Source organism: Equus caballus, chromosome 15 (genome assembly GCF_041296265.1).
Source record: "Equus caballus isolate H_3958 breed thoroughbred chromosome 15, TB-T2T, whole genome shotgun sequence".
NCBI classification, from domain to species: domain Eukaryota; kingdom Metazoa; phylum Chordata; class Mammalia; order Perissodactyla; family Equidae; genus Equus; species Equus caballus.
The window spans coordinates 59683728-59705103 of NC_091698.1; the positions used below are offsets into that span (position 1 = coordinate 59683728).

Consider the following 21376-nt stretch of genomic DNA (forward strand, 5'->3'; position numbering starts at 1 on the left):
TTTTCTACTCCCTAGCATAAGAGCTACTCCTGGTTTATGCTTTCTTGTCTACCTTTTGACCCTGAAAACCCCATTTCAGCCTATGGAATTAAACGAAGTCACATCAGGCATTTGTACTCAGTGACTCTGGCTTGTCACCCCCGCATACTCAACAGGGCTGCCTCCTTAGTCTCACCTGATAACTTCTGGGAGACTTGGGTGTCCCAACCTGGGCTCGCTCTGAAGTCTTTTTCTTCTCCCTTTTGTCTCTCTGGGGATGTCTGCGGCCCTCAGAGGCACTGGAGGGCAGACCTTTGCCCCACAGCTGCTCCTACTGCCCATGCACTCCATGGGACCACTGCCCTATCCACAATTTCTTGGTGTTCCCCAAGTTGAAAGACCTTCTATGTAGTTCATCATGCTGCCTTCTCTTCAAGCCTCACGGGGCTGAATCATGCTGTGTTTTACATAAGTGTGGAAGGAAATGTTCTCTTGTCAAGGCTCAGACGTCAACTTCAGGAGTTCCTGGACTGAGAGAGGCAGCAGCTCACATTCCCTTCCACTTTCCCAGGCTTGACACTCTTCCTAGCCAGGTCCCTTTCCACCTGCCTATCTCTTTAAAGCTAAAGTTATAGTATTATGTAGGCGAAAACATCCGGAGAAAAGGACCACAATTCAAGTATCAAATTCTTGCTAGCAAAGAAAAGTAAAGACCATCTGAGCCATAGCTTGCTTCACCCATGCCACCTGATTTCATTGTGGACATTTTTCATTTTAGTAGCCATCTCACTTCTTATCCACTCACTTTCGTTGACATTTATTTGATATTCAAAGGTGTTATTAACAAGGTAAAAGGACTCTGTGGGAAGGGCATTGTATAAATGTTGTGAGCTCATCGATTTGACTCTTCAAAGCAGTAGGTGCCACTGAAAATGGTACTCTGAATTTTAATCATTAAAATACTTCCCCTAATGCTTTGTCCCCTTTTACAACAAAGAGCAAAGGTAATGTTTGTGTTCAAGAGAAATCGTGTCTTTAATTGAGAATCCACTTAATTGGTGAGTTAGGGATTTCAAAGCACATCTAAGAGCATTTGGAATATTAAGAAAAATTAAGAAAATCAAAACCATCCTGGAACCCGCAGAATATTGATCTGTCTAAGGGGTCAGAAACCACGACGCATATATCAAATCAGGCCCACTGCCTGCTTTTGTACAGCCCATGAGCTAAGAGTCATTTTTACATTTTCAAATATTTGGGAAAAAAAGATTGTTACATGACACATCACAATTTATAAAAATTCACATTGTTGGTGTCAATAAAGTTTTATTGGAACAAACACCAAAAGGCTCATTTGTTTTCACATTATCTATGAAAGCTTTTGCTACTGTAGCAGCAGAATTGAGTAGCTGTGACAGAGACATATGGTCCACAAAGCATGAAAGATTTACTATCCAGCCCTTTACAGAAAAGTTTGCAAATCCCTGATCTGTCTGATTGATTTTGATATTTGTAATTTGACATAAAGAAACAGAAAATAAAGACACATGGATAAAACATCCTTCAAAATATTTCAGCTTGAAAAATGAGGTCAAAAAAAGTCTGTATATATTTAGCATAACATTTATACAGATAACTATTAAGTTCTAAATTTTTAGAAAATTTTGGCACAAAGAAGAAAGGGAAAATATACTATTGGAAAGAGCATCAACTTTGGATTCTAACAAAAACTGGGAATAAAACCTAGCTTTAGTAGTTACTAGCTGTGCAACTTTAAACATGTTGCTTAGCCTCTCTGAGTCTGATTTCTCACCATGAAATGGAAGTGGAAATTAAAATATCCATCTCATTAAGGTTGGAGTGAGGATTATAAATAACGTAAGTAAAATGCCCTTGTTCCATGGCCAGAACCTACTAGCTTTTTTGTAAATAGTAGATACAGTCCTGTGGTTTTGGTCAGTCCTCTCCAGGAACACATGTTCCTGAGAGAGGTCTTCAAAAAGAAGCTCGGATTGAAAGGATAAGCTTCTGAGTTTGTTACTTGCAAAAGCTCCCAAGAGCTTTTACCACCACCATCCACTCACAGGTAGAGGCATAAATTCTGCCTGTGGCAGTCACCTTGAAGAATACGGGAGGAAAACTTTCAAGAATTTCACAATCTAAAGAGAAAAGCAAAGTAAAGAATGATATAACAAATGCAAGGAAATGCCCCCAAAGTTGACAGACTGTGAAAGGAACACATCAGCTAAGACTCTGAGCTCTGTAATTAGAGACCAAATTTGAGGCTCCATCTCTGTTACTTCCTAACCGTGTGTCAGTGGGGAAACCACTTAAGCTCTTTTACTCTGTTCCCTCATCTACAAATTGAGAGCCATACTGACACCTATCACACTGAAACTTTTGAGGATTGAAAAAGGTAATATGAAGTGCTTGAGATGGTAGCTGGCATACAGTATGAATTTTATTCTTTCATTCATTCAACATACAGTTACGGGCACACCTATATACCAGACACTGTGGCCAATGTTAGGGAGAAACTAGTGAACAAGAGAGTTGTGGTATCTGCCCTCGTGGGTTTTATAACTAATAGGGAAGCTGGACAATATGCAAGTAATTGAACAAGTAGGTAAGTCATAAGTCAAGTAATTCTATGAAAGAAACAAACAGTGCTGAAATTCAGAATGAAGGAGGGGTCTGCATTGCCTGGAGTTCAGGTGTGGCTTTTCTAAGGAAATGACATCCTTTTTAAGGATGAGGAAAGACCCAGGTACATAAAGAGTAGGAGCAAAAGAAAAGACTTGTGAAGACTTTTCCTTGAAAGGAAACTAGGTAACTGGCTGAAGTAAGGTGAGCAAGGGAGAAAGTGAGAGAAGATGAAGTCAGAGAGACAGACAGGAGCTACATGATGCAGGACCTTTGAAACATCATAAGGGAGTTGATTTAGTTCTTAGTGCAAAGGAAAATATTTAAATGACCTTAAACAGAGGAGTAACACGATCTGGTTTATCCTTTTAAAGGGCTGCTAAGTGGATGGAGGGAGGCAAGAAGGGAATCACGGAATCATTTTGGGAACAACTGCAAGAGTCCAGGAAAGAGATGTGTCACTGTCATCTAGAGAGTTCAGTGCAGAGGAGACGGTGGAGATGGTCTGAGGAGTGGGAATGGGCAGGACCTGCTGAAGGATTGGATATGAAAGTGAAGGAGCAGGATGCAACAAGAATGACTCCGTGTCTGAGAGGGTGGGCTTCTCTGCTGTTTTCTGGAATGTGGAAGACTGTGGAGAGAAACAGCTTCAGGGGAAGTTCATCAACATTTAGAGGTTGGGTGAAGGAAGAGAAACCAGCTGAGGTGGCTGAAGAAAATTCAAATAACTAAGAAACTAAGAAGTAAAAAAAAAAAAAGGAGAGGAGAGGACTTCAGGAAGAAGATGGTGGTGGGGCCAGCCCGGTAGTGCAGTGGTTAAGCTCACACGTTCCACTTCAGTGGCCCAGGGTTCACCAGTTCGGATCCCAGGTGCGGACCTACACACCACTTATCAAGCCATGCTGTGGCAGGTGTCCCACACATAAAATAGAGGAAGATGGGCACAGATGTTAGCTCAGGGCTAATCTTCCTCAGCAAAAAGATAAGGATTCATGGCAGATGTTAGCTCAGGGCTACTCTTCCTCAAAAAAAAAAAGGAAGATGGTGATATGTTGTGTAAAAAACTGCCATGATCCTTATTTTTATTATGAAGGAAACATTTTTATGGGGGCTCAAATGTTCCCTCCTCTAAGCGGTCATCTCTGACTTACAGTTAGCTCCCCTCCATTGGTCTCTATCACATCACTGTACTCATGGTATTCAAAGAATGTATCACAGTTGGTAAATATGTGATTTAATTGTTTATAGTATGGATCTTCTACTTAGAATTTTAGTTCCGCAAAGGCAAAGACTCTGCCTCTTTTTGTCCTTACTGTATTCTCAGTGCCTAGAAGAGTGCTTGGCACATAGCAAATGCTTAATTAATACATGCTGAATGAATGAATGAACAAACGAACATTTGGTGGTTTCCTCTTCTTTGCATCATTAGTATCTCATTCTCTTTCTCTTCATCTCTATTCTTCCCTTGATGGTCTCTTTAAAGTCTCTTGTCAGGTTCATTTGACAGATTATATTTAAATGATATTTGAAAATATTTATATAATTTGACTCTTCCTTCTGCCTCATGAGGTCAGTAAGAGAGACATCTCCTCTCCATTTTACAGAGAAGACAGCAAAACAGTGCAAAGAAAACTGGACTTAACCCACGAATCCTGACTTCATATATAGGTTTACACTGTTATTCCTCTGTAATTCTAAGAAACTTCCTAAGTTGTTCTAAACATGAATTTCCCCATCTACAAAGTGGGGGTAATATACTAGACTAACCTCAAAAATTTATTATAAAGATAAATGAGATATATAAACAGGAGAGTGCAAGACAGGCAATAGTTTTAAAGAGCAGGGGTGTACGTGTGAGTAATAGAGTAACAGTGGCAAGAGTAGCAGTAGCAGCAGTAATAGTAATATTTGAATACAGTATAAAGCAATTTCACATTCAGGTGAAAGAGAAATTTGAGCCTTGAAATTGCTATTTTCTAAATCCTTCGACAAGAAACACAATTAAAAATGAAAATCTCCGTAAAATGAAAATCTTCTTAAGGCTCAGTCAGCCACTTGCTTATTCTCGGAACTCTGCTTATCACAATGGGGTGGGGTATGACAAGGGGCTTTGGACACTGCTCCCTGGAAGTCTACTGCACCCAGGTCCTTCCATGAATTCAAGAGGAGCCACAGTATCTGGCATATTACTAGGAAATCAGGCCGTATTTGGAATAGACCTGGTGTTTATATTGAACTATCATGAGGATCAAAATACGCTGCCTCACAAATTAATTTAAAATGTGCTAAGTTCTTTCAAAGAAGAACTTGTTGAATATTCTGAAAGCAAGCTCATGGAGAAAGTCTCCAGATCTTGAAGCCTGACTTACACTAGAGAGAGCAGCACTCACTTCCTGAAACTTCTGAGACCCGGGCCACAGTTCTGAAATTATGCCCATGGGCACTTCCTGGTTGCAAGAATATTATCAAGCACACGCTAAAGGACACTTAATAACATGCTCTAACCTTCCTTCTTTTAGGGTAATTTTCTGCTTCCTGTTCCTGTGAAAGAGGAGTAAATCTTTACTTGACTTGTACATGCTTCCTTGCTTTGGTCACACCTAACAGCCGGTCCTTGACCATGGCTTTCTATCGTCTTCTGAGAAGTTATCGTAACTTCTTGCAAACCTGAGTTTGGCTTCTGCAGCTACAAGATTCTAAGCTTCTTGAGGTCAGGAAATCTAGGTCAGTTTGTTCTCACTGCATAAAAAACCACACCAAAACTAGTAGCTTGAGACAACAGTGCCTGATTCTACAAGCCACCTGACAATTTTTCTGATCTCAGCTGGACTCATTTAGAGATCTGCAATCAGCAGCTTTGCTCTGGAAGTTCACTGGCTATGGGATGGGGTCCCTTATTTCTCCCCACATGTTCTCTCATCCTCTAGCACAGACCAACCAGGCAGGATTCCAAGAGAGCAGGGATGGGTGCAAGGCCTCTTGAGGCCTAGGTTTGAGACTAACTAGCACATGATCACTTTTGCTGCATTCTGTTGGCCTAAGTCAGTCTCAAGGCCAAGTCAGATTCGAAGGGTGGAAAAATATTCTCCACTTCAGGAAGGAGGCAGCTTCAAGGTCTCATTGGAAAGGGTGTGGATACAGGGAGGAGTGGAAAATGGGGTCAATTTAGCAGTTAATCTACCATAAACCATGACTTGTGTGTGACTATAGCTCCAGCGCCAAGCCCACCCAGTGTTTAGCCCATAGGAAGTGCTCAATAAATAATTCCTGAAGGAGGCATGGAATGTTGCATTGCTGTATTTGGGCCTGAGCCCTGAGTCTGCTCTTATTTCTCACTGTGATCCCCGATTGTATGATGGATTGAAGTTGCTTCGTCTTCTCTTCCTGTCTTCCTATCCTTGTTCTCTGGCCTCAGCTCAGCCCTAATATCAGCTAAAAAACTGCCAACATAACCAGGACAATACTGAGTCATCATATCATTACCCAAGAACAAATAAATGAAAATATTCCCATCCTGAGCAGGTTTGGAACACTTAAACTGCTTCCTTACTTTGCATTTGAAAATGGGTGGGAGAATTAATTTTCACAAATTGATGTTCTACAAGGATGAAGGGAAAAAATATTGTGTTACCCATACATACCAAACACATGTCTAGGTTTTTCACATGTATTATCTTGTTTAACCCTCAAAATATTATAGATGTTATTATCCCCATGATAACGATTCAGAAGTGCAAAATAACATGCCAAAGGACACCCAGATAGTAAGCGGTAGAACGAACTCCAGGTCATGCCCTTTCTTCCATAGCATGTGTCTTCTCAGGTCTGACAAAAAGTGAGTGTTGAGTTCAACTCTTCAAGAGCCTAAAATAGGGAAGGTCATGAAACCTAGGATGAGGACGTTAAATTATGAATCCCTGTCCTTGAGGCAGGCCAACCCCAGCTCCTTTTAGTTGACAGAGTTCCTGACAGTTCTGCAGCAAAGGCAGAGGAAGATAGTTTCACCTCTGCATCTGCCATAGCTGAGACAAGAGTAGAGCTAAAAAAGGGCAGGCCCTGATGGCCCCAATGGACCATCAATGAGTAAAGGACAAAATGCTGACCTGAAGAGATGCTGGACCCCAATGAGAGGCAGTCACAGAGCCATTAGGAGATAAAAAATTCTTCCCTTTGGTCATAGTGTAACTATTTTGTCTGTGACATTGATGAAATTTTCTTTCCATTAAATTTAGCACCAAACAGCAATGATTCACACAGTCTCTCTTTCTGAGATCTCTATTTTAACAACCTCCAAAGCCTCATTCAAATTCCTTGTATGAACTAGAATGTTGTTTCTTAAATCTTCTTGACGTCAGTGGAAATTGTGTGACATGATGGTGTGGACATGAACACTGAACTGGGATGTCAGGAGGTCTGGTTCTAAAACTAAATCTTGTGTAACTTTGAGCTAAAATCTTCATATCTCTGGGTACTAGTCTCCTCACATGGCAAATCAAAACTCAAAAAATTATCATTATTGGGCTGCACCTACACCCTGAGAGCCTGCCACCTCTAAACATCTCCTTAGACAATTTAGCTAGTTAATTTTCATACATAGATTTCCATGCTTTAGATCCTAAGATCACAGCTCTTTGGATGAGGACCAAACCCTGACCCAAAGAGCAGCCATCTATAGGATGGCTGGTGACTCTGCCCAACAAGAAAAGGTTATACTAGATGGTGTTCCTGGCCACATGCCCCCTCTCCTAACTTGTGTCCAACTGAAGTAACTCCAACATCACATTATACGTCAGCTATTCTTTTTTAATAAATTTCTCCAAAATACATGTAACAACTCAACAACAAAAATGCAAACAGACCAATTACAAAATGGGAAAAGGACTTGAACAGAAATTTCTCCAAAAAGGACATACAAATGACCAACAAACACATGAAAAGTTGTTCAACATCTTTAGTCTTTAGGGAAATGCAAGTCAAAATCACAACAAGATACCACGTCATCCACTCTAAGATGGTTGTAATCAAAAAGATGGATGATAACAAGTGTTGCAAGGAATGTGGAGAAATTGGAACCTTCATACATTGCTGGTGGGAATGTAAAAAGCTACAGCTGCTTTGGGAAGCAGTTTGCAGTTGTTTGAAAGGTTAAAATAGAGTTATCATATGACCCACTAATTCCATTCCTAGTTAGATACCAAAGAGAATAGAAAATATATGTCCACACAAAAAGCTCATAGCAGCATTATTCATAACGGACAAAAAGTGAAAATAATCCAAATGCCCATCAACTGATGAATATATAAACAAAATGTGGTATATCCATACAAAGGACTATTAGTTGGCTTTAAAAAGGAATGAATTACTGATACATTCCATAACATCAGTGAACCTTGAAAACACTGTGCTAAATGAAAGAAGCCAAAGATCTCATACTGTATGATTATGTTTATATGAAATGTCCCAAGTAGGAAAATCTATAGAGACAGAAAGTAGATTAGGGGATGGGGGAAATAAGGCCCAGTAGTACATGCTAATAGGTAAAGGGTTTCCTTTGGGCTGGTGAAAAACATACTTAAATTAGACAGTGGTGATAACTGCACAAATTTTTCAATAGATTACAAACAACTGACGTCCTTTTTAAAAAGGTAAATTTATGCCATGTGATTATATCTCAATTTTTAAAAGTTTAAAGAAAACCCTTGTAATATCAATATTAGTATTATACTTTTTGTATATTTATGAAGAAACTAAGATTATTCAGTCTAAGTGACTTACTCTAGACTCATAGTTAATAAATGCACAGGTGATCACTCAGATTTTATGCCTCCTAACTATGTGTGCAAGACAACATATATGCATGTACACATGTAAATATCCTTATATTTATATGTAAAAATAAAATACATAGGTGTTTTATAGAAGTTGTGACACATCGTTCCATTTATTTCCATTCAATTAACAACCATTTATTGAGTTTACTCTGTGCTTGGCACTGAGGATACAGAAGGGAAATGAAAAGTGGGCTCTGTCCACAGTTACTTTACTGAATTACCTTAGTATGAATTACTTTAGCATGTTAAGTAAATGAAACAATGAAAGAAACTCTACTCTGGAACTTTAAGCGAGCTCAACCTTCCCACATAAGACCAACCCACACAGAGGCCTCACCGCCATCACAGCACCTCTGTGCTCCTTTTAACACTTTCTTTCCCTAACTACAAACTCTTGCTTGGTCCTGGCATTAATCCTACCTCTGACACTCTGGAAAGAATGTCTTTCTGTCCTTGAGCGCCTCATGTCTCCCAGGTGTCACTAATGACTTTAGCCCAGTTTCTCTACTGCAGCAGTGTTAACACTTAGGACCAGATATTGTGGGGACTATCCTGTGCACTGCAGGATGCTTAGCTGCATCTCTGGCCTTTACTCACTGATGGCAGTAGCAACCCCCTCCCCAGTAGTGACAGCCAAAATGTCTGCATATGTCCCCTGGGGGATAAATCACCCCTGGTTAAGAGTTACTTCTTAATCTGACATTTCCTCCCAAGGCTCTTCCTGGCCAGGACTGCTTAGAAAGCTGCATCCTCTAAACCATGCCTCTCTAAATCAATCCCCAGCAACAGTGCCCACCCACTCCAGCACCAGGCTCCTTGTGAAAGGGTGGGTCCAATTCCTTTAAAATATTTTTTCACTGCTCTTCTTCTAAAGCATCCAATTAGCTCTATCTAGCCACAATAATCTATGGTATGTCTCTTTCTAACCCTCTCTACCCCCAGAGAAATGCCCCTGATGGATTACTTTAGTTCCTGGATCCACACAGTGTCAGCACCGGGTTCCCGTGAAGAGGGAGGTCAGAGAGGGCTTCTAAGCATCAGACTCACCGACTGCTCCAGTCCTGATTCTGCCCTCCTCCACCTTTCACACAAGCACCAGTCCCAAGGCACCATTTAACTGAGGAAGCTGCCTCAGCTGAAAAGAATGAAAGTAGGCAGGAATGAGGGCTCTATCAGGCCCTGAGTTTAGGTGTTCTGGGTCTAAATCTGCAATGTGACTGAGGAGCTTTCAATCCACTGGGGGCAGGATAAATGTGGGGAATAGACCATAGAAAAACGCCTACAAAGGGAATAGTTCTGGATGAACTGTACTGCTCAAGGACTTTCCTCTTAGGAGAGACAGCCCATTCAAGATAATGCTGAGGAAAAAATTCGATTGTTCCTGCCTTATGGAGGGCCAATTCTTGTCAAAATTGTGAAATGGATGACATTGGAACATTCTGTGACAGAAACTCAACTCACCTAGCTTAGCTAAAAAGCTAACTGACTGGCTCACATTGTTGGGAAGATCATGGAGTGGGCCAGCTTCAGGCACGTAGAATCATCAGGTTTCTCCCTCCCTCTCTCTCCTCCTTCCATGTTCATTTCCTTCTAAGGTGTACTCTCTTTGTGGTAATAGCCGGTCAGCATCAGCATTTGGTGTTCATCATTTATGTCAGTCCCAAAAAAGGACTCTGATAGGCCCGTCTTGAGTTACATTAGTACCTCCAAACCATGACTGTGTCAGGAGTCAAGAGTGGGGACAAGTGCCCTAATACTGTCCGATTTTGGACGCTGGGAATGTAAAACACCAGAAGTCCACTGGACAGTGTGAAGCAGCTTTATGGCTCCGCACTTCTGTCCTTCTCCACTCTGCCCGCTCTGGACATTTATTGTCCTCTCACTGCTCATCCACTGTGCAATACTCACTTCTGGTCTCTTGGTATCCATAAGTACTCTATTTCCCTCCACTCCAAAGCCCACCCCCGACTAAGGAGGGAATGCATAAATTTGGAGCCTGTCACAGAAATGTTTGGAGCCTCCTTGGGTGAACAGGGGCCATCGGAGCCCATCAGAGTACATTATGTAGTCAATGGTCTTACCTCAGTGGGTATGTGCTCATTCAGCCCATTCCAGGCAAAAGGTATCCTTTCATTTATTTGAATTCACGTCAGAGCTTCAGGAACAGATCTTCTCTGAGGTGAGCCCTGGCAAAGTGTAGCCACAAGTCTTTGAAAGCTAAAGAATTCTGGCATTTGACTTGTCCATTCAGACAAATTCAAACTTAAAAATCAGTTATGGTCATAGCAGTAGAGGCCAGAGCTTTCCCCAAAGCAGCCCGTCACGGCCCTCACTTGAGGGAACGTTTCCCGAATCTAATCAGCACCACTGGGCCTATCCTGGGCTCAGAGTTGGACCAGGGGCCCAACAACCAGTGAAAAACCACACTGAACCCTCAAAAAGTCCAAACCCATCTTCCCTCACCCTATGGAAAATGTCACCTTCCTTATAGAACTCTTATGCCTTCCATAGATTATTTTTTGTTGTGCTGTGTTTTCTAATAGCAATTGAACCAGAAAGGATTGTGAAAAGTCCTCTCAAAACAAGAGATCACAAAATTCAGAGCAATATGTTGGACTCTACAGGCTAAAATAGATTCTCCAACACACATCTTGTTTTCTTGCTACCACAGAATGACCTTGGCCTCTGGGGCACAGCCAGGGTCTAGCTAAGGACTGACACCATAGTGATTACCGAAGGCTTCTCTCCTGCCTCTTTGAGGAGGTCTGTATCAGCTGTGTTGACTGTGTCTAATAGTCACATGTACACGAGAGGCCAAAAGAATCCTCTCTGCTCTAATTTCTGTATCACACTTGGCAAATACCAGAGGCTCTCACCGTTGCCACACACAGAATCACCTGGGAAGCTTGCCAAATATACCTGTGCCCTGACTCTATCCTCAGAAATACTGATTTAATTAAGTCTCAGGTGGAGCACGTCGGAATGTATTAAAAGCTTCCAAGGTGATTCCTTAGGATATGCCTTGAGAACCTCTGGCATATCCTAAAAGTTAGTATTTATTGGGCTCTTGCTGTATGCCAGGCACTGCACTAAGTTGTTTACGGCATTATCTCAATCAAGTCTCATAAGAGCTCTGCTAGGTGGTTACTGTTATTATGCCCATTTCAGAGGTGAGGCAATTGAACTTAGAGGGGTCTAGCCATTTTCCCAAGGTTAAATAGCCAATAAATTTTAGAAACAGGAATCTGTATCCGGTCTTTATGGCCAAAGAATCTGCACGTTTAGCAATTATGTTATACTGTTTCCAATTGTAGTCTGCTATCTTCTGAATACATAGGCTTATGGTAACCAAGTCCAGAGAAAAAACAAAATATATGCTACCAAATGGGAATAGGGGAAGAAAATTGTCAAACAGATGATGGGGTTTGCTAAATCTAAAACAAAGATTTTTCTCTCTAGCAGCTGTGAGGTCACTTCTTGACCTTACAAGCACTATACAATTTCTTCTTTGGGGGAAGAAAATAATGACAATGACAACAAGGACATGGCAATAATGCAGGAATATTAGTGCCCTTACTCTTTCTTTTAGGTACTCAGGAAAATTCATAAAAAGAAAATACACACACTCACACACATACACATACAACACGGGATTTTAGAAGAATCTTAAAATGATCTGTACCAACCTTCTAATTTTACATGTGAGGAAACTAGGACTCAGATCAGTGCAATGACGTGTTCAATTTCACACATATTTGAAGAAATGGACACTAAGTCTCCTGACTCCTAGGTAAGGCTCCTTTTCCAGATCCAGTGATGGAGAGAGCTCCTTAGGAAGACAGATCAGTACTAGCAAACACACAAGGTGCTATAATAGCATTCCTCTGACCTATGTCCATGACGTTACCAACTGAGCCACATTCATGTGCTTATTCTGAAAGTCAGAAAACAGTTTGCAGGTAGATGGTCTTCTTGGGTTACTCAGAGCTATGTCCTCCATTATCTGTACCTTAAAAAATGTCCCTTTTCCAGAATGGCTACCTAAACCAAGAGAAATGAGGCCACTGAGCCATAAGCCGTAGCACACGGGTTTTGCTTTCTCAGTGTTTTCCAAACTGGTTCTAGACCGTGAGGTCAGAATTACTCAGGGTGCTTATTCAAAATACGTATTTGTGGGCCATGAACTAGAGCTACCAAATCAGAATTTCTGGATGTGAGGCCCGTTTTGAGAAACTACTCAGATGATTCTTCTGCACATGAACATTTAAGAACTACTGATTTTAGGCAGCAACCGTTCCTGCTACAGGTGGGTTCCCAGAAGAACCGGAATAAACCAGCAACTTCATGACCAAAAAAGCTTTTTTGCTTTCTCAGTTCTGATTCTTAACCCGTGCTGAGAGCCACGGCATTCCACTAGCAAATCCCCGAGGCTCTGTAGATGTATCATAAACCAGGCTGGAAGGCCTAGGCAAAGAGTGCTGATTCCCCTATCTTTTGATCTTGGTGTTGGAACCAAAAGAGCCTGGGAACTTGCCCACTCCAAGTCCTAGAGTCCCTCAGCTCACTGATGCCTTATCTGCTGCCAAGAGGACCATCTGAAGAGGTAGATGGCAGACACCGTGGCTCAGCTCCTGCCCTGCTCTGCATGCTCCCCTCAATCTGTGGCTTCCCAGAGAGTGACACCCTGACACTCCTGCGGTCATGTGCCATGTTTTTCTTTTTTTATGTTACTTTTTATTATGTCTCTGGGGGATTCAGCTTTTCGATTTATGCTAGCAATGGATATACAAGTGGAGCCCTCTGAAGAACGTGAAAAGATCTTACCTATTCTTGTAACATTTAACCAAAAAAAGGAAAAATTCATGAAGAACACCGGGAGTTTTCTCTTTGAAAGGAAGGCAACCCCTCCATATAAAAGGCATCTATTTCTTTTTATTGTAAGACCGATTTTTCAAGACATGGATGTGCCATCTGTGACTTCATAGCTTCATAGTACCAGGCCTGCCTGATGAGGAATGTGAGCCATCCCGACAATTTGATATCATCTATCTGTGATGCAGCTAGAGCAGGAGAACAAGGAAGGAGAGAAGAGAGCTGTCTAGCCATCTGTATAAAAAGTCCCCATCTGGGTATTCGAACTAAACTGATATGAACTAAACAAAATCTGAAGTTTAATCTGATTTATATCCTTATTTCAAATCCAATCCAACATGCTCAAAACTTCCCTAACATAGTATCCAAATATATTACAATGAAAACCTGTATTAGACAAATTATTAAACTAGAATTTGATCATCAATTATAGCTTTCAGTCTCGAGAGAGATGTGGTAACAAAGATGGAAAATTTTTTAAAAAGTGTAGCCCTAAGGAATAGGTCCAAAGGCATGCCCCTGTATTTTGAATCTCTGGATCTGATTGGCTGCAGAGTCACATGACTCAGGTGGGTAAGGCTGGGCCCAAGTGAGAAAGGACTGATGTATTTTGCCGCCAGTCAGGAACTCCACCTGGGATTGAGCTCGTGTGTGTAGGTTGGTTTGTAGAGACAGCTGTGAGGATCCGGGGAAGACAAAGATAGAGACTTCGAAAGAAATTGATGGTAACATGGAAACTAACTTGGAGGATGAAATTATACATAACATGCTGGTGGAATCAGTCAGAAGGAAGAAAGTCTCCCATTTCATTCCAATTGGAAAATAATTTCTTCCTTAATCACAAGACTTGTCATTTTACTCTGAGTCAACTATCTGCAATCAAGTTTTCTCAGAACTGAAGGTGCAGTGGAATTCGGTGGCTAGGGTGAGACACCTGCTGCTGGCACGAGCACAAGGACATTTAGTGCTTGGCCTGAAGAGTGCCCATTAAACAATTGAATAGTGAAGCCAGGACTATCCAGTTGGAAATCTTCAACTCCTTCCAATTCTCTTAAACACAGAGACACCTGGGCTCCCCAATAATGCTGACATTTAAAGAAGATCCTGCCTTTAAAAGGCAATGACTATTAACCACCAAAATGATTTCATTCCCTTTTGTTCTAAAAACATTTTAACACTTAATATTTAATACTTACATGTGCCTCCCACAGTATCAGAACTCAATGACTGTTGTTTAAATCTTAATATAAGACAATGTACTTGTTTGCAGAAAAAGATAAATAAAACCCTATGTTTGCGCTAAATGTGTTTATAAAAACTATTATTAACAATATTTTACATGTAAAAAATGGTGAAACAAAGAGAAGCCCAATCTCAGGGAATCTGAGTTTGTTAAGGGCAGATAAAGCATGAATACATGTTTCTAAAGATCTAGTGCTCAGTTCTCAGACTGTCTCTCTTTCTGCTCTGTGTGGGAGGACTGGGAAGCTTTGTAGGTACAGGGGGACATTTTCTATCTGGATCTAGTCTTCAGCTCTTATTTCCTCTCTGTCTTTTGAGTGTTACTGAGGATATGTAAGAGGTAGGGAAAAGATGTAAGGGATGATTCAGTCAATCAGCCCATCAATATAGTTTTAAGTACTTATTTTTATTCCAAAGCATGAACTTTAGCATGCATTTTGAGCATGTACTTTTCCACTCATTTTTCACATTCCTCACAATCTCCCTATGAAATAGGTACAGTTCTTAAATCCATTTTATAATTTAGGCTTTGACACACTATGTAACTTGCCCAGGGCTAGTTAGTTAGAAAGTGGTAGAGTTGGGACTTATGTCCAGCTCCGCCTATCTCCAAGGCAGTGCTCCTAAACATTATTAGACATGACCACTTGCTGTAACTAGCTACCAACCAATGACTTTGTACTGATGTGGTGTTAGAGGTGAGGGTAGAAGTGGAGAATTGTTCCAGTTTAAACCAAAAATTGTAGAATTCAGATATTTCCCAGCATTTCCATAAAACTGGTGGGATGTGCAAACTACATATATATTTTCATGAGGTGACAAAAAGATAATTTTATATGATTATTGACCTTTGGAGTATTTTGGAAAAAAATCCCTAGTTAAAGTCACATACCCACAAAACGTTTGAACAAATTCTCAAGGCTCCTAAGTCCACTGCAGTCCATTCAGACCCAGTCTGGGCCTGCAGACTCAGGTTCAGAATAACTTTTCTAAAGGAAGAAGGAACCAGTCACAGCAAGCTTGACACATTGGCCAAGTCTTAAGCCTAGTGTGGTGTGTCCTACTCATCTTTGCCTGCTGTCCCAGCTCCTTCCACTCTAATCCTATGGTAGTGGAAGTTGAAAGGGAGAGTTGGGGAAAAATTAAACCCTTATGAGGAACTGGAATTCAATGCAGGCTGACTTTGTGTGACAGAGAAAGCTACATACATATAAAAGAGTGCCAAATCCTACCTTATTTAGTTCTAAAACCCAATTCAACTTTGGTACATTGGGTGACAGGCTTGAGAAATAGCAATGGGGTCTGTCATCAGGTAGTAATTGACATGACCTGCTAGCGACTTCTAAAAAAAATTTCAGAGTTGGTCCTAAATGAGTGGAGAGAGATGAGCCTTTGCAACAACAATTGCTCCAAAATACACACACACACACCAGAAATTATTATTTGCTGTTTGGAAAACTTTGGAAGAGGGATTGAAAAGAGAAGAAAGCTTGGCTTAACAATAAAAAAAGAAGTGGTTCATTCCAGGCGAGAAGACTGGAATGTGAAGCAATGGAGTCTCCCGTGTGATGGAAGAGCAAAAGCACTACTTTAAAAAGGAAATGACTTTTACATCTTCTAATAACTCCCTTTTTTTCTCTCCCTTTTGTTGTAGTCTCACTGAATTCCACTGACACTATACAAAATGCATTTCTCAATAGACTGCTTCTCCAAAACCATAAACGTACTGTGCAAGAGCTTCCTATTATTTAACACAATTCAAATAACTGTCAAAATAAATTGTAAGTTGCTTCTCCAGTCAGAAGAGTCCCTTTAGACTGTGAAAGAAATGGTAATTAAAGAGAATCCCCACTGGATGCCATTGATCTTTCACTCAGGATTGCGGTCTTTCTGTAGGAAATCAGAACCGACATCATAAGTTAACACTTGCATATGAAGTGTCAGCATGCTATGAGCATTTAATTTCAAATGCTAATTGCAAAAAAATTAGACAGTAATTTTTTTAAAGCATTAGTACTTACTAATTTGTACTTACTTTGCTATAAATTGTTTAGTAATATATATAATATATATCATTATATATAATATAATATCGTATATAATATAATAATATAAATATAAATATAAATGAGAATACTGTATAGGTTCAAATGTACTACTTTCTTATGTATAGTCGTATATATAAATTATAGGCATGCTACAAGCTTTTGTTTATTTTTTATGCTTTTCTGTGGTTTGGGGGGTGCTCCTGATGTTGTTTTTATGGGTTCATATCATAAGCTAGAAATTGGACATGTTGCCATGGAAATCACTTTCTGTAGAAGAGTTTACAGTGTAAACCAACAGTTATGGTGATAAAACATACTCTGGCAGCCCAGGGGTAGATTTCTGTTGTACGCTGGTGGCGGTGTTTATTGGATTTATGGGATTTTGTTTTTGTTTATCAGTTTTGTTTCTTTGCTTTTGGACACTAGAAAGGTTTGATCTAATTTCAGTCCCACTGGCATTTTTAGACACGCCTCATGCCTTCATCTGCTACATTAAATGACTTGAACTGTTATTTTGCAGTTGAGATTTAAAAAAATCTATTTGAAGACTACAATAATCAATTCATTCATCCAAAAAAAATCTACTTTGCACCTACCACATTCCAGGTACTGTTCCAGGCACTCGGGACACACCACTGAGCTGAAAAAGGCCCCTGAGCTCATGAGCTTATAGTCTACATACAACCTAATAAATAAAAAGTAAATGGTAAGGTACTATGTAAAAAGGTGATTAGTGCTATGGAAAAAGAATAAAATGGAGCATAGAAAGAGGGAACAAGAGTCGAGGTGGGGTTGCAATCTTATATACAACGGTAAAGGAGGCCTCATTGAGATGACCTTTGAGGAAAGACTTAACGGGGTTGAGGAGGTTAGCTGTGTGGATATCTGGGAAGAGATCATTCCCAAGAGAGGGAGACAGCCAGTGCAAGTGACATCATGTGGAGTTACATTCATGAGTTCAAGGAATAGAAAGAAGCCAGTGTGCCTATAAAGGAGCGAGCAAGGGAAGAGTAGTAGGAAAAAAGGTCAAAAGATAACAGGGGGATTTGTAAGCCTCTACAAGTACTTTGGATTTTATTCTAAGTAGGATGGAAAACCATTGGAAGATTTTGAAGTAAGGAGCAACATAATCTACCTTAAATTGTAATGGGTTCACTCTAGCATCCCTGTTAGGACTAGACCGTAGAGTTAGGCCAAGGCTAAAAGGAAGAGTGGATAGGCAGTATTGCAGTTATCCAGGTGGGAGAACATGGTGGCACAGACCAGAAAATCAGCTGTGAAGATGATGAGAAGCAGTGGGATAATACATACATTTTAAAGGTAATACCACAGGATTTGCTAATGAATTGGATGTGAGGGAGAGAGGAGGAGTCAGAGACGGCTCTGAGGGTTCCGGCATAAGCAACCAAAAGGATGGAGACATCACCGCTTGTAAAACACATACCAAAGAGGAGGCTTATATGGAGCAAGAATTCTAATTAAAAAGTGGAGATTGGACTTCTGGTTTCCTGTCTGACATGTAAGAAGCTTAGAAGTCGTCACTCAATTATAACAGGTAAAAGCTGAACAAACTGAAAAATCAACAAGTCTTCTTAGATCCATCAGAGAAGTGAGGTCACAGGGCAAACTGATGCCCCCAAAATTGGGGAGACAGAAAGACAAACACAGAATCACAACTTACTGGAAAAGAAATTCATGAGCAGAAACCTCCACAGGATGCAGCGCCAGCGTAGGAAAGCCTGACCTGTAATTGACGAATTGCTAGGCACTCAGGGTGGGCAAGTTTGAGAGTTTAAAACTCCCGGGGACCCAGTCATAGGGGTGCTTTTGGGAGTTTTACGTCCAGGAGTTCTACCAGGTCCCCACAGTGGACATCAGAGAAAGACCTCTTCATACTTCCAGCAAGGGAGGAGAAAAGAAACCATTTTAAAATATGCCAGAGCATTCTATTCTTCTTAACAAGGCCTTCCCTCAGGAAAACTTTTATTTTACTAGAGCCTAAAATTTACAGTGCAGGGGCTCAGGCTCACTATGAGACCAAGACCCAATCATAGGACTACAGAATGCTTCCCCTCCTCACCACATCTTACCACTACAGTACTAAAGACCTTTTATCCAGTACATCACGTCCATTTTTCAACTAAAAAATTTACAAGACATACCAAAAGGAAAAAAAAAAACCCCACACTTTGAAGAGATTCAACAGGGATTAGAAACAGAACCAAAAATGGGAAGAATGCTGGAAATATCACACCAGGAATTAAAAAACAAACAAAAAACTGTGATTAGTATGCTAAGGGCTTTAATAGAAAAAGTAGAGAACATGCAAGAAAAGATGGATAATGTAAGCAGAGAGACGGAGTTCTACAAAAGAATCAAAAACAAATACTGGATACCAAAAACACTGTAAGAGAAATGAAGAATGTCTTTGATGGGTTCGTCAGTAGACTTGACACAGCTGAGGAAAGAATCTCTGAGCTTGAGGATATAACAAGAGAAACTTCCAAAACTGAACAGCAAAGAGAAAAAACAGAGAAGAAACAAAAAAAATCCAAGGACTGTGAGTGAGACAACTACAAAAGGTGCAACACATATGTGATAAAAACACTAGAAGAAGAAAGAGAGAAACAGAAGCAATATTTGAAGCAATAATGACTGAGAATTTCTCCTAAATTAATGTCAAAGACTAAACCATAGATCCAGAAAGTTGAGAGGACACCAAGCAGAATAAATGCCAAAAAACCCTACACATTGGCATATCATATTCAAACTTCAGAAATCAAAGATAAAGAAAAAATCTTGAAAGACACCAAAGGAAAAAACAGCTTACCTATAGAGGAGCAAAGATAAGACTTACATCCATCTTCTCGTCAGAAACCATGCAAGCAAAAAAAGAGTAGAGTGAAATATTTACAGTATTAAGAGAAAAAATAATCAGCCTACAATTCTGTACCTTGCGAAGTTATCCTTCAAAAGTGAAGGAGAAATAGAGACTTTCTTGGACAAACAAAAATTGAGGGAATTTGTTTTCAGGAGACCTGCCTTGCAAGAAATATTGAAAAAGGTTCCTCAAAGAGAAGGAAAATGATAAAGGTCTAAATTTCAGATCTGTGTAAAGAAAAGAAGAGCACTGGAGAATGAATAAATAAAGATAAAATAGAAACTTTTTTTTAATCTTAATTGATGTAACAGATAACAGTTCGTTCAAAATAATAAGAGCAACAGTGTATTCAATTATGTATGCTTATGATACATGTATATATACACTAGTATACATGTATATGTACATCTATGCGTAAGTAAAATGAACGAGAGCAATAACGGCAGGAGGGAGGAATTGGGAATATTTTGCTTTTATAAGATACTTGCACTATCCATGAAGTGGTATAGTGTTATTTGAAAGTGGACATGGATTAGTCATAGTTGCATATTGCAAACTCTAGAGCAACCACTAAAAAAAGCTTTAAAAAATATAATCGAGGGGCTGGGCCTGTGGCCGAGTGGTTAAGTTCACACTTTGCTTCGGTGGCCCAGGGTTTCACCGGTTTGGATCCTAGGTACGGACATGGCACCACTCATCAGGCCACACTGAGGCAGCATCCCACACAGCACAACCAGAAGGACCTACAACTAGAATATACAACTATGTACTAGGGGGCTTTGGGGAGAAGAAGGAAAAAAAAAGAGAAAGATTGGCAACAGATGTTAGCTCAGATGCCAATTTAAAAAAATGTACATATATATATATATAATCCATATGTTAAGAAAGGAGAGAAAATGGAATCATATAAGATACTCATTTAAAACCACAAAAGGTAGAAAAAATATAAAAGACAAAAATAGCAATAAAGAACAAGTGCAACAAATGGGCAACAGTAACAAATACGCTAGATTTTAATCCAACTATATCAACAATCACTTTAAACTCCAATTTTAAACACCCACTAAATGACAGAGATTGTCAGAATGGATCAATAAACAAGATCCAACTATATATTGTCTACAAAAAATCCACTTTAAATATAACAGCATATATAGATTAATAGCAAAGGAGACCCAACGATTCTGGGAAGATGGCAGAGTAGGGAGCATCAGGAATCTGTCTCCTCACCTATGTAACAATTGCTCTGGCAGAATCTGTCTGACGTTCCGATTTTGGAACTCTGGTGGCTATTGAAGGCTTGCAACTTCCAGAAGAGGGCTTGGATGGTAAAGGGTGGTTAATCGTGGTTAACTTCAGCTCTTTGCACAGTAGCAGCTAGCCATCCCCCAACCCTCAGCCACATAACAGGCAGCTGTGCATGTGTTCCTGGAGCAGCCTGTTCACAGCTTGTGAGATCCAGGGTGGGCAGAAAGGACCCTATCCTCCAAATACCCACAATCTGTGCACTGATTGCGGATTCTGATGACAGAGATTCAAAGAGGCAGGCAGCCATTGTTGTTGTACCTCCCCGCATTGTTGCAAACCCCTCCCATTGTGGCTGAAGCGACCTCCAGGAGATTTAAAGGGCCAGAGCCCTTCCCCCTTCATTTTTCTTTTTTTCCCCCTTTGGGAGCCAGATATTAAAGACTAGGACATTCAAAAACAACCGCATATATGGGAAAAATTAGAAAGTAACTGCGTATGCCAGGGGAAAGTCTCAGAAAAGACCTGAAAAAATCTTAAGTTTATACTTCAGGCTCATTCTCGGCAGCCACAGACTACAACAATCAAAAATAAAAAGCAATGAACAAAAATAATAAAAAACAACAAACCCTGTG

The 21376-nt window shown here is 40.2% G+C and overlaps 1 long non-coding RNA gene across 2 annotated transcripts in view; it reads right to left on the reverse strand.

Annotated features, from left to right (window-relative positions):
* LOC111768100 (uncharacterized) overlaps positions 1 to 21056 on the reverse strand; it is a 63815-nt gene extending 42759 nt beyond the window's left edge. For both annotated transcript variants that reach the window (XR_011426442.1, XR_002800162.2), the window contains exon 1: positions 20727 to 21056. This is a non-coding gene — a long non-coding RNA (uncharacterized lncRNA). The remainder of the gene's footprint in view (positions 1 to 20726) is intronic.
* Between the last annotated feature and the right edge of the window lie 320 nt (positions 21057 to 21376).